The sequence below is a fragment of the Engraulis encrasicolus genome, chromosome 5, assembly GCF_034702125.1.
Source record: "Engraulis encrasicolus isolate BLACKSEA-1 chromosome 5, IST_EnEncr_1.0, whole genome shotgun sequence".
In the NCBI taxonomy this organism is placed as follows: Eukaryota; Metazoa; Chordata; class Actinopteri; order Clupeiformes; family Engraulidae; genus Engraulis; species Engraulis encrasicolus.
The window spans coordinates 28,981,836-28,999,368 of record NC_085861.1 but is presented as its reverse complement, the minus strand read 5'-3'; positions in this window follow the sequence as shown (position 1 = coordinate 28,999,368).

Sequence of the window (17,533 nt, the reverse complement as noted above, 5' to 3'; positions counted from 1 at the left end):
AATAGAGCCCTTGTCAATTAAGCTAAAGTCTTCTACTGATATACATGGCATCCATAGGCTAGGAACTGAGCACAAGGTATCTCTTTATGCTGACGACCTGTTGTTGTACATTTCAGACCCAGTCAAGTGTGTTCCTTCTATTTTGAATACTTTAAAAGAGTTTGGTGTATTCTCTGGGTACAAATTAAACCTAAGCAAAAGTGAATGTTTTCCTGTAAATACTTTGGCACTTCAACTTTCAGACAGCGAACTTCCTTTCCATACATCAAAATCAGGCTTTAAATATCTTGGTATTAATATCACCCGTTCTTTCTCAGACCAAAAACTTCACCTCTCTTGTCAATAATTTAGAATCTGATATTAAAAGATGGTCTACACTCCAGCTGTCACTTGCAGGTAGAGTTAACTGCATAAAAATGAATGTGCTTCCTAGACTCTTATATTTGTTTCAGTGTCTCCCTGTCTTCCTTCCTAAATCTTTTTTTCAATCTCTGAACAGGGTACTCTCTTCATTTCTATGGGACAATAAAACCCCCAGAATTCGCAGGAATCTTTTAGAAAGACCCAGATATGTAGGTGGGCTAGCACTTCCAAACCTGAAGTATTTTTATTGGGCATGTAACATACAAAAGGTTATATGCTGGTTTCAGACCCCAACCACAGATTGGTGCCAAGACGAGGCAAATTCATGTCTATCCACCTCACTGATTGCTTTGATAACATCTAAATTACCATTTCCACCCTCAAAGTTCACGTCCAGTCCTGTAGTAATCTCAACTCTCAAAATATGGGCACAGTTTAGAAAACATTTTAAACTTACAGAATTCTCCCTGTATAGCCCAATTTGTAAAAATCACCTCTTTCCTGCAGCTCTACTAGACCACACATTTAGTGAATGGCAAAGAAAAGGTTTGTCTACATTTTGTGATTTCTATATAGATGGTGTTTTTGGTAGTCTTGCTGAAATAAGTGATAAAGGTCAACTACAACGTTCAGATAATTTTAGATACCTCCAAGTAAGACACTTCATTCGGTCACTAAGCCCAACTTTCCCCCATTTGCCTGAGGATTCAGGACTGGAGAAAGTCCTTAAGGTCAATATGCAACACAAGGGTCAAATCTCATCCATCTATCATTTAATTTCTTCCCTTCAGGGTGTAACACTAGACAAACTTCGAAATGACTGGGTAGAAGAACTGGGGACAGAAATTTCAGATACTGTCTGGGAATATGCTCAAAATAAAGTCAATGGCACATCCTCTTGTGCACGCTTGAGCCTAATACAATTTAAAGTTCTGCACAGGACATATTACACCAAACTCAAATTATCCAAAATATATCCAAACATGGAAGATAGGTGTGAGCGCTGTAATTCGCCTGCAGCTGGCATGACCCACACATTTTGGTCCTGCTCGAAACTTGTAGAGTTTTGGTCTGGTGTTTGCGAAACATTGAATGACGCTTTTGGTACTAATGTACAGCCCACTGCAGANCTTGCCATTTTTGGAGTAGTGGATCCTGAGCTTCCATTAACAACCACTCAGGAAAATGCTTTCGCTTTTGGCTCCCTGTTGGCCCGAAGGAGGTTAGTTTTAAAGTGGAAATCTCCCCACCCACCAAAAGCATCCACTTGGCTCAGTGACTTAATGCTCTGCCTAAAATTAGAAAAAATTAAATATTTCACCAGGGGGTCAATAAAGACATTTCATAAACTTTGGGATCCACTGATTTCATACTTTGGAACCCTCACCACTCTCCCTTAAGATAACATATTGCGGCCCGGCATATGTGCATTTTTTGTTGTTGTTGTTACTCTTTTTCTTTTGTTCCTCACTTTTATACATTACATGTATACATGTACATATTTGTCTGTATAACTGTAAACAAATGCACTGTATGTGTACATGGGTATACTTATATTGTGCTGAGACATATTAACCAGAAACGAGACGTGCTATGTTTTGTTTTGTTTTCTATATTTTATGTATTTTTATGTATACATTACTCTCCTTTCATAATAAGACAGTGTGTATGGGTGGGTAGGGTGGGTTTGGGTGGGACTGGGTTCCTTGTTTGAAAAAGAAGAAAAAAGAAGGATGTGTCACAATGTATACCCTGTATTACAAAACCTTCCTTCAATAAAAATGTTACTTAAAAAAAAAAAGAAACAGCTGATTTACACGTTTAAATCAACAAAAAACAAAACTGACCAAAATGAGCATTATAAACAGCTGATTTACATATTTAAATGAACAAAACCCGTGAAAATGAGCGTTAAAAAAGCTGAATTACATTTCTAATATAGGCATGCTGAAGGGACGTTTAGTTCAAACCTAAGGATCTTTAGTTCAAATTTAAGGACGTTTCATAGGCTTTTCCGGTAGACGGAACGTCCTCGACGAATGCCTTATACGAATGGTCCCACGTTTCATACGAATGGTCCCCTCTCAAGAATCCATTCGACGAAAAGACCTGTACCCGAGGACACCGAGATCATGTCCTCTGTATTTTGCCGTTATTTTCTATATTTTTTTTAATTCAGAGAATGATGAAAATGTTTGAAACAAACTAAACTCAGCTTTGGAAAGCCAAAGGGTCAGGGGGAAGAAAGGGAGAAGGAGGTGAGTGAATTTCGCTTGTGAATATGTCCGTATCGTCCAAAGCATAGGCCTATCATCAGGTCACCGCAAAGTATCATTCAGGGATTTTCATCTCTGTTTTTGCACACACGTTTAAATTGGCGTTTGTATTGACACCAAGGGCTCTAAATTAACACACGCCAACCCGCCAAACATGGGTGAAAATTCATTTTGGCTAGTAGAAAAAATACCTACCCGGCAATTTGGCTAGTAGCACCCGAGTACAGTAAATTTTGAACGGCATACCGGTGCTTGATACGGCGATATGACAACGATACGGCGAAATTTCCAACATTACCCATACACTACCGTCATGACGTAGCCTCCCACCGTGGGCTTTCCGAAGCATCGGCTACTTTATGCTGCTGTTGCGCACGCCACGACAGAAAACATTTCAGACGACCAGTCTACTGTCAGCTACGCTCACATTTTGACAGGCAACTCTCCTCCTCTGCTCCTGTCGCTTTCGCTCCACCACTTTTAGCGTCAGTATTAGGCTTATTGTTACTTTTAGCACTCACCGACACAGAACCTTGTTCTAACAGGGTGCCTTTTTAAGCTGCGAGGACCTGACCGAAGAGTTTCAATAACAGGACGCGGATTATGCCTACTTCTCCGTTGACCTTAGTGACCTGGTTGGTGCATACAGCTGAAACATATCCAGTAGATATGTGGGTCCCATTCCATTTAACTATTTAAACACAAGTAGCATTGCCTTAAAATCAATTCTGTAGCTGACTGGGAGCCAATGCAGCGATCTTAAAATTGGAGTAATGTGGTCGAACTTCCTTGTTTTTGTAAGAACCCTTGCTGCTGCATTTTGTACAAGTTGAAGCTGTTTGATGGTCTTTTTGGGGAGGCCTGTAAAAAGACTGTTACAGTAATCAACCTTACTAGAAATGAAGGCATGTATTAGCTTCTCCAGATCATGTGTAGACATAAGGCCCCTACATTTAGAGATGTTTTTTATGTGATAAAATGCAGTCTTAGTATAGCTTTCATGTGACTGTTGAAGTGTAGGTCACTGTCAATGAGGATCCCAATATTTTTAACTGTATCCCTTGCTTTCAGTCCCTTCGTTTCAAGGATAGCAGCATCTTTTGTCTCTCCTCTCTTTTCCCAAATATAATTACTTCAGTTTTATCTGTGTTCAGCTGGAGGAAATTGTGAGACATCAATTTGTTAATTTGGTCCATGCAATGATAGAGTGATTCAAGGGGGGTGTAGTCATTGGGGGACATAGATAAGTAGAGTTGGGTATCATCCGCATAGCTATGGTAATTTATGGAGTTATTCTCCATAATGTGTCCCAGTGGCAGCATATACAGATTGAACAGTAGTGGTCCCAGAATGGAGCCCTGCGGTACCCCACAGTTAAGAGACATCGGTGATGAGGTATGTCTTCCAAAGGCGACAAAAAAAAAAAAGTCTTTGTTGTAAGTACGATTTTAACCAGTTGATCACTATGCCTGTAAAGCCAACCCAGTGTTCCAGTCTATGTAGTAGTATGGCATGATTAACTGTATCGAAAGCAGCACTTAAATCTAGTAGTACCAAGACGGATGATTTGCCAGCATCAGAATTCAATCTTATGTCATTCATAACTTTAATAAGAGCTGTTTCAGTGCTGTGGTAGGCACGGAAACCTGATTGAAACTTATCAAGGTAGCTATTAGACAATAGGAAGGCAGTTAATTGGTTAACAATTAACAATTTTCTCTATTATTTTACCCATGAATGGTAGATTGGATATGGGCCTATAGTTGTTTAGTACCAGTGCATCCAAGTTGTTCTTTTTTAGTAGGGGTTTCACAACTGCTTCTTTCAGACAGCCTGGGAATATGCCTGTTTGTAGTGAGGTGTTGATGATCTGAAGTACATCTATTAGATGTAAGATGGATTTGAAGAAGGCTGTTGGTAGAATATCTAAGTCAGATGTAGAGGAGCTAAGACTTTGTACCGTTCTATTAAGAATGTCCACATCAACTAAATGAAAATTTCTCATGAGGTTAAGATTTAACTTCACCGTAGCAAGTTGGTCCGAATCATGGGCCGGTTGCACCTGTGTGAGTATGTTTGTACGTATTTTTTCAATCTTTCCATTGAAAAAGGATGCAAACTCATTGCATTTGCTGACTGAGAGGAACTCAGAGGGCATTTGATTTGGTGGCCTTGCAAGCTTTTCCACGGTGTCAAACAGGACACGTGCATTATTAATATTTCTGTTAATTATGTTAGAGAAAAAAGATTGTCTAGCTTGAGACATTTCTTGGTTGTGTTTCGAGAGTGTGTGTTTATAGATTTGGTAGTGCACTTCAAGTTTGGATTTACGCCACTGTCTTTCAGCCCTCCTGCATTCTTTCTTTAGCAATTTAACTGTGGTATTCATTCTCCAAGGTGCTTTTTGATGTCTCACTGTTTTGATTTTTTCGGGGGCAATAACATCCATAATATGGGTCATCCTTGAATTAAAATTGACCATGAGATCATCTGCACTCTCTGAAGTTTGACTTTGGATCTCTGAGAGTGCTTGCTGAATGAGTGAGGCTGTCTCACAGTTGATTGTACGTTTTTTGACTGTAACAGATTCCCTTTGAACATGAGGGCACATAGAAACATCAGAAAAAATGCAGTAATGGTCAGAAAAGCCATAGTCTTTCAGACTAGCACAAGCATTTAAACCTTTTGTGATAATTAAGTCTAGAGTGTGACCTTGGCTGTGTGTTGGTCATGTAACATGCTGTGTAAAGGGCAGATTATAGTTCAGCAACGGCGCCTGTTGCTTACGGTCGCTAACCACTGTTGATGTTATAGATCTGCGCACGAGGTGTCATGTCGTTAGCTACATTTGGCTACATAGCTACAAGGCTACAGTACAGTAGTCAGACTGCAGGCATTGTGCTGCGAGTGCTAAACTGATGTAGTGTTTGTTTGCTACTTACTAATTCAGTCATTGTAGCTTCATTTATTTACACAGACTAGAAAGAAAGTGTTCGTATTCCACAGAATATTGACAGTTTGGCTCTCGTAAACTACCGGAGAACTGTGCCGCCACGAGAAGAAGGAAGTATCGAGACGACCAATCACAGCGCCTTTTCTCTGCGACCTTCGCAACCGTCTGTCACGTAGTCAGGATTTTTTTGAGGCGCGTGACGACGGTTGCAGAGCCTCTGCGCGGGGGGTGTGGTCGCGCACAGACGGTTGCACAGGCTCTGCAACCGTCAGCGCCAATAAGTATAAATTGGCCTTAAGGCTACAAATGTCAATAAGACTCAAAAAAATCCGTAGCATTGGCATTCTCTAAGTCGTCCAAGTGGAAATTGAAATCGCCTGATATAAACAAGCTTTCATAGTCCACACAAACATTCGACAACAGCTCACCAAACTCCTCTAAGAAGAGTGGTGCAGAAAAGTCTTGGAGGTCTGTAAATAGTCAATAACAGTATGTCAGAAGAACATGAATGAATTTGCTATGCTCAAAGTGTGCCCCATCAAAAATAACTTCTCCCTACTTTCTGTTGCTTTTCCAGTATTTTTAAAGTAATAGGAACAGCCTTTAACTGTACTGTATCCAGTGATGTACCCGAACGCGTTCAATGAACGAAAGTTCATGAACGAGTTCATATTTTGAGCGAACGTGAACTGAACGGACAGTATTTTCTAGATGATGAACGAACTATGAACGCGTTCATCTGGAGCGTGAACGTGAACGTTCAGTAGTTCTTCATTCCGTTCATTCCGTAGTTACCAGATTTCATTAATATTCCTGCAGAAACCGCTACTGAACACAATGTCAGAGAGTCTAATATTATGTCTTATCCATTCTCTCTGACAGCGTCAGACACCATTCTCTCCGACTGTCTTTAGTCTCGTGCAAAGAGGCGGGACCAAGCAAACAGCAGGCATCGCTCTACTTAAAGTCAGAGCGGCCAGCAACCAGCCAGCAGTGTGCGAGTTTTCTGATTTCCGGTGACTTTTTAGATTAACGCCTCTAGCGACCGTCTTCTGGGCGTTCGGAATAAGTGTGGAGTGCTCTCGCTTCACTATTTAAGTTAAAATGCGCCGCGCAGCACCAACAACAAGAGAAAGCTGCCTGCTGGCATGTTGCAGGATGGCAAATTTTGCGCATGAGACAGAGAACAACAGTGCAGGAAAACGTTAGTCCACGCACCCGATTTAAGTCCAGTCCATACAGTAACAGAAAAGTGAAATCGCTCAGCACACAGTGTCTAAACAACAAACACTAAAGGACTACAGCCTACTGATAAACCACTCTTAATGCAAAACTAAAATTTTAAAAACTAATTTAGGCTTTAGGCCTACACTTTTTTCAACATGGGGGGTGAGCTGTGAACTGAACAATGAACTAGTAGAAAATGTACTTTCCCAACACTGCAGAAAACAAAGTTAAGGACTATATGCGGTAGGGGGGACTATGAGGGGTATGGTAGGGTAGGCAGTAAATATAGAAAATAAATATTTTTTGTGTATTTTTTTAGCGCGGGGTCTGGGGGTCCTCCCCCAGAAAAAAAATGTATTTCTTAGATGCAATTTCCTGCATTTTAACCAAATCTGGAGAGTCACTATCAGCTAAAAACGTTTATAAAAGACTAAAAACTTTGAACAAATAGTACCCCCTTTCATGCAGATCTGAAATGTAACATGGTGTGTGTGTGTGTGTGTGTGTGTGTGTGTGTGTGTGTGTGTGTGTGTGTGTGTGTGTGTGTGTGTGTGTGTGTGTGTGTGTGTGTGTGTGTGTGTGTGTGTGTGTGTGTGTGTGAGGCCTTATGCCACAAGCTATGGCTTGGAGGGCCTATTCACCTAGTATGCTGATAAGGTCTTTAATGTGCAACAAATTAGTAGGCCTATGTTTCTCTAAATACTGTAAATATAAAGTAGGCTATAATATAAAATGCCATCAGTGCTTAGCCACCACAGCTCTAATAACTAAATAAGTAAATAGGCTAAACTATTAGACATTTGGACATTGTGTCAGTAGACCTTACATCTGAAACAATAAGTGAAAATGCATAATTTCAATTTCTTGAAAAGGCCAGCTAGACTTTTTTTTTTTGCCAAATTGGCAAATTGGTAGCTCAAGGACCCATAGCCTACTTTGTACACATTTAAGGACCTGTAGGCCTACATTTTACAATAATTTAGAAAGCTACAACATCACAGCATTTTGGGGGAAAAGCTTTAACTTTTGGCTTTAGCAGTTGCCTTTGCTCCTCTTCTGTTTATTCTGTTGCAAATGCCAGGGTGTTTCACATGGATGCAGGGTGGCAGTGTAGCCTACTTTGTTTAGAAGATAAAATGTCTAGTTCACCAACTGTGAATCACACCATAGCATGTGAGGGGAAACGATTTACATTTAGCAATCAACCAACCTAGGTAACAGCTCCTGCTTCATTGACGCATTTTGTGCTGCTAATCAAACACTCACAGACAAGAAGGAAAGTTGGCAAGGGGGCGGGTTGCTTGCGAACTCAACAAACATGAGCCGTGCATTCAGACAGTAAATACTGGTAGGCCTACATCGAGACGAGTAAACCAACGAAAACACTTCTGAGACTCATTCTTGTGCGTGATTGTATACTCAAACACTTCAGCAACGGTTGTGCAAGGTGTTTCAAATCAAGTCAATTTTTGAGTGCGTGAGCACCCATCCCAGTCACTCGAGCGAGCCCCACCGCCCCCACGTTGATCTCGTACACCGTGCACTTCAAAAGAACACAGCTGCACGTCAACTTGCTAACAGGCTCCACACACCTCACGCATCGCGTATTAAGTCATCATCATAATAAATTAGGAAAATGAAGTCATGTCGTACGCTCAAAAAACAATCTCGCGTCCATAATAACACACACACAGTCTATTCGTGTCCACAGCACAACCAATCTTCAATGTCAACACCTCCCTGACCCATCAACAAAAGGCACCACGACAAACTTGAGCATGTTCATGTTAAAAGGCTACCCACAGCTTAATAATTAGATGAATCTTACCTTAAAGCAGAATCACGAGAATGTTTTCCATGCAAGTTAGTTCCATTAAAAGCCCGGGGTGGTTGACATGATGAAGATATTTTGTCCCAGTGTGTTCAAACTACTTGAAGCTGCTACCCATCTGATGTTGAATATTTTCACAATGCAGCGATTGCAAACGGCTCAGCTATTGCCTGTCATCTGAACCATCTTTCTTGCTACTTCTCGGATTTTTTTGTAATAAAGGCAAAACGCCAAAGACTGCCTGCCATGTTTTCTGTACGGCTAGAGTTTGAACAAGCCTTGCCTTGCTAGTTGTGTTGAGAACAGCAAGCAAGGGAAGCAGAACAGACGGTTGCTAACATCACACCCGCAGAGCCACTCTTTTCTCTCATACCATTCCTGATGGAATGTACGTACTATGTTCTGCCCCTTGCGCTGATATAAATCGCGAAGAGGAGGTGTTGGCCTACCTCGATTGATGGTGAGCAACTTCTGCTGGTAATCCAGCTTGCTAAAACACTTCAGATGTGCAATTGTTGACATAGCTGCCGATATTTCACTTCCAAAGTCTTCGATAGAGTGCTGAATGCAGAGTGTCTTCGCTGGGCTATTGCATAGTTATTACACCTGAATTGTAACAATTTTTCATTTTGGGCGCTGTGATTGGCTCACATACTCCCGCCACAGACTAAAGGCTCTGCTTTTAGTCCCATTGACAAGCTATGAGACAACTTAATACGCATGCGCAAACTTCTACATTGACAGCACTGAAGGCAGGCTAGGCAGAGGAAAAGCGAGCCTTACCGGGCTGCCTGGCTGGCATTCGAAAGCTCTGCTTTCACAGAGAGCTGCTTGTCTCTGCTACCAGCCGGGACTGCACGTTGCCACGGCAACCTGCCCAAGCCTGAGCGCTTTGCTTCGTGCGATTACTTAGGTTTTTGATCGTTGTCCTGCGTATACTGTACTTTAAACAGCTCATAATTTATGCTGAATCAATGTTATTGTGGTGTATGTGAACTCTGAAGAATATTTTTTAAAACACGTGTTAGTTTTTATTTTTAAGACATTTGTCCCAGGGTAGGCACTGCCTACCCTGCCTACCCTGACCGCACGTCTCTGCTATAGGGTGACCAGACGTCCCGGTTTGACCGGGACAGTCCCGGTTTGGAGTTGTGTGTCCCAGGTCCCAAACAAACCCTCTCGGGACACAAATATGTCCCGGTTTGGGTCACCTACTACATTGCGCCATGTCTATCAGGGTAAATATATGGAAAAGATTACATGTTTACCTGCCACAGTTAATGGCAGCCAGCGCTTGTATAGAAAGTCTGAAGGAGTCAGTTGCGATTTGTCATCCCTCCCTCTAAAATTGATCAGAATGCAGGAAATTGCATGTAAAAAATACACATTTTCCTGGGGGAGGACCCTCAGACCCGCCCGCCAAATATTGTCCTTCAGTCACGCATGAAGTGTCCCGGTTTCAGACTACAAAAATCTGGTCACCCTATATTACTACTAATAATAAACCGCTGCTCTAATGCACAACTAAAATACCGTTAACTAAAATATCCAGCAATGTCATTGTTAACACTAATTAACCCATTAAATAATGGCTATATGTGAAGCATTTATATGGGCTTTTTCAATGAATTTTGTGTTTGTTTTTTTTTTTGGGGGGGGGGGGGGGAACTGAAATGAACTAGTTCATTTATTTTGTGAACTATGTATGAACTAGTTCATTTTGAAAAAAATATGAACTATGAACGAACTAGTTCATTCTGAGAGCTGTGAACTTGAACTTGTTCACGTACAAAATGAACTTTCCCAACACTGACTGTATCGCATCGAATCGTACCGCATCGCATGGTCTTGTAATTGAATCGCACCATATCGTACTGCATCACAGCAAATAGGGAAATCGTATTGTATCTTATCATTGGTAATTTCATGAATCGTGAATGTATTGAAACGTTGGCATGTGTATCGAGATGTGTATCGTATCGCTTTGGTGATGAGTATTCCCAACACACACACAATTTATTTCCCAGCCCTGCCCCATCTCTCTCTCACTCTCATCTTGTCATACTCTGGACTTTCCTATCATCAACAGACACAAAAAAATAAAAAATAAAATACTATATATACCTTTGGTCATGTGACACATCCTCCTCCTGGAAGCATGGAAGGTCTCCCTCTTTTGACCTGTCACTCCTCAATGACACCAAGCTCTCTGCAGATGACAGCAGTGTCTGTGGCCTCAATCTGTGGAACAGAAAGAGCAACATACTGTAAGAGAGTGGAGTGAAGCAACCAGGATTACTGGAGAGGAGCACTGTGGTACAGCACGCTATAGCCCCCACATGTGATTTTTCATGTGCATGGGGGCCAAGTCTGGGTCGCTTTTCTTCTCTCTCTCTCTCTCTCTCTCTCTCTCTCTCTCTCTCTCTCTCTCTCGCTCTCTCTCTCTCTCTCTCTCTCTCTCTGGACAGTGTTAGTGGGCAGAGCAGGTTGAGACCCTACTCTTCCTTCTATTTCTCAGTGTTTAAAGCTCTTGGTCGTTTCAACATTTCGCGGGGGGATGATGAGCATTATGGGGTGGAGGAACCACTGTTTCATAACAGGTACCTGGGGGAACAGAAGGGATTTTCTCAGTTCTTAATTGATAATTTCATTGGACTTGGTATTTCAAGGGTAAGAGACTTACTGGACCCTGTGACGGGAGGGTGGAGAACGGTGGGGCCCCTAGCACAACAACTGGGGGTCAGGTCCTTGAGGAACCTTGACATGTTGCTCGAGACTCTAAAAGCTTCCTTCCCTGGACACTTGAGGGCGTCTATTGAGTCTTCTCTATCCAGGGGAATGGTGTCAGAGACTGTGGGGTTTCCTGATTTTAAAATCTCACCGAATGTAACTGAGGAAGCGGTCCAAGAAAATGCTTTACTGACATGGACTGGGTACACTGGGGTGGGTTTTTGCACCGTGGGGAAAAAGGTGCTCTATCACATGTGTGAAGGTTGCTTATCAGTCGCAATTGAACGGGCGGCCTGATACAAAGTGGAGGGCGTTCTTTGGTACTAGCCAATCAATATCGCCATCCTGGAGGGTGCTTTACAAGTCTCCCATCCCAAAACGGTCGGGCGATCTTCAATGGCGTATATTGCATTGTGCCATACCTACGAAGGTTTTTGTTGCAAGGGTGGGGGGTGAGGACTCCAATCTCTGTACATCGTGTAATGTGCCGGAAACTGTGTACCATGTTTTCTCAGAATGTGACAAATTGAAACTGATGTTTGACCTGCTCATAAGAGTGTGTGATAAATTTGGTGTAATTTTTTCTAAGGAAATGTTCATTTTTGGAGTTAGGTACGCCAACAGAAACAAATATGTATGCACCTGTTTAAATTTCCTCATAGGCCAGGCCAAGATGGCTGTATGGAAATGCTGTAAGCTGGAGCAAGAAGGGAGGGTAGTGGAAATAAGTGATATGTTTAAGACTTTAGTTGAGGTTAGAATCTCAGCTGAATTCGCTTATTTTCAGTTGATGAAGGACCTAGAGCTGTTTGCGAGGAAATGGTGTATGGATAAGGGACTTTGGACAGTGGGGGGCAACCAGAGGCTGCTGTTCAGTTGGGGATAGTTAGCTTGGGGCTGTGTTGTTTCTGTTCACAAAGAATGTGTGTGTTTGAGGTGTAGGAGAGGTTTTTTTTTTCTCCCTCCACATATGGTGTGTAATTATATGGCTTAAACGTGTAATCTGACCTGCGGAAAATGATACAATAAATGGGTGGTTAAAAGTCTCTCTCTCTCCATTTCTCTCTCTCTCTCTCTCTCTCTCTCTCTCGCTCTCTCTCTCTCTCTCTTTCTCCTCTCTCTCCTCTCTCTCTCCTCTCCTCTCTCTCTCTCTCCCTCTCTCCTTCCTCTCTCCTCCCTCTCTCTCCTCTCTCTCTCCTCTCTCTCTCTCTCTCTCCTCTCTCCTCTCTCTCTCTCTCTCTCTCTCTCTCTCTCTCTCTCTCTCTCTCTCTCTCTCTCTCTCTCTCTCTCTCTCTCTCTCTCTCTCTCTCTCTGCGCGGTGTGGGTGGAGCTTGTGAGTGTGTGTGAGAGCGAGTGCTGAGAGCGGCCACTGTGCCAGGGTCTCTGATCCTTTTCTATCTTTTCTATTTTTCTTTCTTTGCCATGTTTACTACATTACTTACGCGTTGAGTGGTGTTGTTTAGTGGTTCGTGGGTTTCGCGGTTTTGTGGAGTGATTTCTCGCACCGGGGCGCCCTGCCGTACAGGCAGGATGGCGGCCTCAGGTAGAGAAGTGTTTGAATCTCTGACTCGGCGCCATGGGGTCAAGATTAACTCCAGCGCAAGTGTTCATGATTGCAGTTTAGCAGTGGGAGAGGTGGTTGGTCACGATAAAATACTCTCTGCCGCTCGGATGAACAGTGCGGTAGTTTTGTTTTTGGAAACTGTGGAGCTCGCAAACTCCATTGTGGAGAAGGGTGTGGTTATCAATGACATATTCACCTCTGTTTTCCCCTTATCGACACCATCAAAAAAAGTGATCATATCTAATGTGCCCCCCTTTGTCAAAGATGAGTTTCTCACAAAAACTCTGTCCCGTTACGGAAAGTTAATTTCGCCCATTAGGAAGATCGCAATTTCCACTAACTCCGCACAATTGAAACATGTCGTGTCCTTCAGACGTTTTGTCTATATGACGTTAAACAATAGTCGTGAGGATCTTGACTTGACGCTGAATGTGACTGTGGATGGATTCATCTATCCTATTTATGTCTCGTCTAGCGTGATGAAGTGTTTTGGATGCGGTCAAAATGGTCATTTAGTGAGGTTATGTCCTGAAAGAAGAGATGATTCCACTACCGGAGGTGTGGGGAGGGAGGGTGCCCCTTCTGAGGAGGCAGAGGGGAATCCTACTGCCTCGAATGCTTCTACTGCCGCTAATACTAACACGGAGAGGGGTCATGAAAATGGGGAAGGTACGGTGCCACCGCCGGAGGCCTCCCCTCCTCAAAGCTCACCCGCGGGTTTGGTTGAGGAGGGCAGTGCTCCGACGGAGCCAGCACAAAGCACAGTTGCACCAGCTGATTGCGTGGCTGAGGATGAGGGGGATAAGTCGGATGACAATGATGCTGAGGACGAAGGTTCTCAAATGGAAGCAGAGGAAGTATCCCCAATTTTTAAAGTGCCTAAAAATAGACAGAAGAGGAGGCGGAGCCCACCTCTAAATGAAATAAAAAATAAAACGGCCAAGGTGACCAGTAAATCTGCAAACTTAAGAAGTGCTGCCAGGGAAGTTGAAACGGAAACAGAAAGCGAATTTGACTCGGACTGCAGCATTAACTGTAGTATTCCCACGAGTGGTTTTGCTTCCCAAGTGTACACTGTAGAAGACGTGAAAAAACTTCCTAGCCCGAACTAAGCATGCTAAAAACGTCCAAATTGAACAGTATTTTCCGGATGTTGAGCAGTTTTTGACCAAAGCAAAATTGTTCATAGCAGATGGTCTGGTTAACAGACGAGAATATCACCGGTTACGCAAGATTATTACAAAGGTGCATAATCAGCTGTATGGCACTGATGAAGATGGAAACGAGCCTATTTGAAAACATTATGTTTATGTTTCTTTTCCTTTTAATTTTGCTCTTCATGGGTGAGGTTCGCATTGCTTCCTTGAATGTGAACGGGGCAAGAGACCCACTTAAAAGAGCAGAGCTTTATGAACTGTTAAAGGTGAAGCGCCTCGACGTCGCTCTCCTGCAAGAGACGCATAGTGACTTGGTTAACGCTGCAGAATGGGGTTTAGAATGGGCCGGGCTCTCTCTGCTAAGTCATAATACTTCTGTTAGCGGTGGTGTTGCTATATTATTTGCAAATAATTTTATGCCAATTTCCTATGAGTTGTTGGAAGTAATTCTAGGAAGACTACTTAAAGTTAGAGCACTTTTTGAGAATCATGTGTTAAATATAATTTGTGTATATGCTCCTACTAACGCGTCAGAGAGGGTGGAGTTTCTGAGTCAGTTATCCGCCCTGATAGCTGGGTGTAGCAGTGATGAATATCTTTTTGTTGGTGGTGACTACAATTGTACAGAAAGTGATATTGACAGAAACCATTCAGAACCACACATGCTGTCACGTAGAACACTTATTCAATGCATTCACACACATGATTTAAGTGATGTATGGCGAACCATTCACAGAGAACAAAGGCAGTATACCTGGACACATACTCATAGCAACATGATTTCCATGGCTAGGCTTGATAGATTTTATTGTTACAAACATCATTTGAATATTTTTAGAAATTGTGTAATTGTTCCTGTGGGGTTTTCTGACCATTGGCTATTGTATTGTAGTGTCACTTTGAAAGATGTCAAGCCTAAAAGTGCTTATTGGCACTTTAATTCATCCCTTGTCCGTGACAAACATTTCAAGAAGGTTTTTAAAACTTTTTGGGCAGATTTTAAGGGAAGCAAGAGTTCTTTTGTCTCATTACAACAATGGTGGGATGTTGGTAAAATACAAATCCAGCAACTTTGTAAACAGTACACTCAAAACATCACAAGAGACAGAGCCCAGTCTATAGATATTTTGGAGAAGGAACTAAAAGAAATTCAGATGCTGGCTTTCTCTACTGGGAATGAAGATGAAATTAATGATCTGGCTAAAAAGAAGAATGCGTTAACTGAGCTGCTGGGAATTAGTGCCAAGGGTGCTTTGGTCCGTTCAAGGTTTCGGGGTGTAGAGCAGATGGATGTCCCGTCTAAATACTTTTTTAGTCTAGAAAAGAAAAATGGCCAGAAAAGATTTATTCATGCATTAAAATCTCAATCTGGAGCTCTACTGACAGATGATGTTGAAATTCGCAAAAGAGCTACACAATTCTACCAAGATCTATACAGGAGTGAACTCAAGGATGGGGGGTCTGATGGCCTTTTTCTGAGTAATTTGCCTCAGGTTGCAGTCGAGTCCATTCCCGAGCTTGATGCCGTCCTGACACTTGGGGAGCTTGAGAAAGCTCTTCAGGGGATGGAATGCGGAAAGGCTCCTGGCCTGGATGGCATCCCAGTTGACTTTTATAAGTGCTTCTGGTCGGAGATAGGAGAGGATCTGCTTGCTGTGCTCAGTGATAGTGTCACTAGGGGGCGCTTACCAGTGAGCTGTCGCCGGGCGGTCCTCACACTTCTCCCTAAAAAAGGTGACCTCACCGATATCCGCTGCTGGAGGCCTGTGTCACTCCTGTGTAGTGATTTTAAATTATTGTCTAAAGTTTTGGCCAGTAGACTGTCCAAAGTAATGGACCAGGTTATCCATCCGGACCAAAGTTACTGCGTTCCCGGTAGATCAATATTTGACAATGTATCATTAATCCGTGACATGATACATGTTGCTAAACATTTGGGGATCGACCTGGGGTTGGTGTCTTTAGATCAGACTAAGGCCTTTGATCTCGTGGAGTTTAAGTACCTATGGGACGCGTTACTTGCTTTTGGATTCAGCGAAAGCTTTGTAAACATGATCAGGGTTCTGTACAATGATGTGGAGAGTATACTGAAAATTAATGGTGGTTTAAGTGCTCCCTTCAAGGTTGGTAGGGGGATACGCCAGGGTTGCTCACTGTCTGGTATGCTGTATTCCTTAGCAATAGAGCCTCTTTTAAATAAGCTAAGGGGGGCATTAAGTGGTGTGGTTTTACCTGAGTTCATTAACCCCATACGGCTGTCTGCCTACGCTGATGACTTGGTTTTGATGGTTAGAGGGGACAGGGACATAGAGGTGACCATTAAAATTCTCAAGGATTTTAATACCGTTTCCTCGGCCAGAGTTAATTGGGCCAAAAGTGAGGCTCTATTGCTGGGTCAATGGGCAGATGGGGCTCCAACACTCCCAGATGGGTTATGTTGGAAAAAAGATGGTTTTAAATATTTGGGTGTCTTCTTGGGGAATGACATTGTTATGCAGAAAAACTGGGAGGGGATGGCTGAAAGTGTGAATGGGCGTCTGGAGAAATGGAAATGGTTATTGCCAAAGATGTCTTACAGGGGACGGGTCCTCATCATAAATAACTTGGTGGCATCATCCTTGTGGCACCGTCTGGCCTGTGTGGACCCTCCACCTGATCTCTTAAACAAATTGCAATCTGTAGTTGTAAATTTCTTTTGGGATAACTACCACTGGGTACCACAACCTATTTTGTTTCTACCAAAAGATGAGGGTGGGCATGGTCTCATTAATTTTCATAGTAGGACTGCAGCTTTCAGATTGCAATTTGTGAAAAAGCTCCTGAATGGGCCTACTGTTGTGGCTTGGAAACTTCTCAGCTGTACTGTTTTAAGAACTTGTGCAGGGTTGGGGCTAGATAAGTCACTGTTTTTAACTGTGCCGCAGAGGGTTGACTGTTCTAAAATGCCTCCATTTTATCGTACCACTCTAAAAATATGGGGCTTGTTCCACATACAAGGGCAGAAGCAAACCAACTCCTTACACTGGCTGCTACAACAGCCGGTGGTGGGGGGTGCGAGGATGGACGTATCCTTATCGGACTTTCCCACTTTTCAGAGGAGGCTCCTCGATTCCAAGATTGTGACTTTGAAGGATGTAGTTATCCGGGCAGGAGCTGAGTTCAAAGATGTGAGGAGCTTTGCGGACTCTATGGGACTGAGATGCACGCGTGTGGCCTCAAAGCTACTGGATAAGTGGCGCACTAGCTGCACTGCAGAAGAGTCAAAGCTACTCAAGGACTACAGTGCAGGAGTGGCACATCCAGATGAATTTGATGAGTTTCCTGACTTAAGTCTTTCGCCCATACTTGACGAGAGTAGTGGGTCATGCTCTAAGCCTAACCTACCTGGCCTTACTTTGAGTGGTGCGTCTGGGGAAAACAGTTGTACAATGC